Source organism: Buceros rhinoceros, unplaced genomic scaffold (assembly GCF_000710305.1).
Source record: "Buceros rhinoceros silvestris isolate BGI_N320 unplaced genomic scaffold, ASM71030v1 scaffold22758, whole genome shotgun sequence".
Classification (NCBI taxonomy): Eukaryota; Metazoa; Chordata; class Aves; order Bucerotiformes; family Bucerotidae; genus Buceros; species Buceros rhinoceros.
In genome coordinates this window covers 7,841-9,295 of record NW_010428902.1, presented here as the reverse complement: position 1 = coordinate 9,295, position 1,455 = coordinate 7,841, and the positions used below count along the sequence as shown (strand labels likewise).

Sequence of the window (1,455 nt, the reverse complement as noted above, 5' to 3'; positions counted from 1 at the left end):
ACAGGCCCACCGGCCCCAGCCATCCCGTGGCCCCCAGCCAGCTGGCAGCAGCGGGAAGATGTCCACCCCAGAAGATCAGCATTTGCTGCAGCACACCACAACCCCAGCCGATGCTCTGGGAGAGGGGACATGAGGCCAAACATGAGGTGACAGATGGACCACCATGGCTGGGCCATTAGCAAATCCATGGGGGGCAAGGCCAAGGCAAGGAACCCCCTCTGCACCCAGATGGTGGCAGGAGCACCCCACCAGCCCCTTCCCTCCGGTGCTGCTTACAACCCCCTTGGAGGGATTTTGGGTTTGCATTTAACACACTGAACGGGTTTGGGAAAGAAAGAAAAATTGCCGATGCTTCTTTTCCGGGCAAGAAGTCCAGCCTGCGGGCAGGGAATAACGGCGCCGGCAAGCCAGGAGCAAGCAGCAGCTTGACGCAGCGCGGGCAGGAGGAGCCATCCGCGTCTCAGGAAACAAGGGAGCGCCTCAATTCCCGCAAAATTCCCTCCGCTGCCACCGCCGTCCACCCCGGGGACCCTGCCCCGGCCAATGACTCCCCCGAGGCCGCGGCCAGGATGCGGACCCTGGGCCAGGCAGAAACCTCAGGGGTGCAAAGTGCTTCCCGTGGAACACACACACACACACACACCACCCCCCGGAGAGCTCCTGTGCAGAGGGGAAGAGCAGGCGGAGGATTAACCAGGTCGACCAAGATTATTACTGTAATTATATTATCATTTCAGCGTATCACCGTCATCATCGTTATTAATAGCCTTAATAATAGCAAAGGCAATTACAGCAATAACAACACCACCAGTTGCAACATCGCTATTACCCGTCGCAGTAATGATACTACCAGTAGTACGATCCCTAGTAGGGCGCGGGAACCCGACGGGAGGCTCCGGGCTCCCCAGGACGCCAGGTCAGCCTTATTTATTTCCATAACGACAAATTAGGCCCAATCATTATTCCAATCTGTGTGAGACAATTTAATTCTAGGTCACGCTTGCACTCTTAATGAAAGCCTTGGCGAAGCCTTCCCTCAATCCATTTTCCTTCTCCCCAGCTGATACCAGTCCCCGTCTACCTGCGTGTGCCAAAGAATTTGCTCCATCCATCACGTTTTAGTGAGCTGTCGGGGGATCAGGCTGTTCGGCTGGTGCTGGAGCTATGGGCCAGCCGGCAGCACGGCCATGGGTCCAGCGGGGATGGGGGGTCTCCTCGCTGGCCCCCCAGCCCCTCCCGCCCACGCAGGCAGGGATGTTCTTTAGCTGTTCAGATTTTTCCCCCGGCTCTTTGCTTCCCCAGGGGAGAGCAAAGGCTGGGGAGCAGCTCGTGGTGCCTGGCCAGGGGCGCAGCAGGACGGGGGGATCCTCTCACCCCAAAACTAGGGGGGCAGAAGGAAGGCAGGACAAACTCAAGCACCAAAACAGCCTCACCTGGGACTGAACCACAGCTCTC

General features: G+C 58.1%; 1 protein-coding gene across 1 annotated transcript in view; it reads right to left on the bottom strand.

Annotated features, from left to right (window-relative positions):
• LOC104499006 (serine/arginine repetitive matrix protein 3-like) overlaps nt 1-1,455 on the bottom strand; it is a 10,298-nt gene that overhangs the window by 8,069 nt on the left and 774 nt on the right. The gene's annotated exons all lie outside the window — the stretch shown is intronic.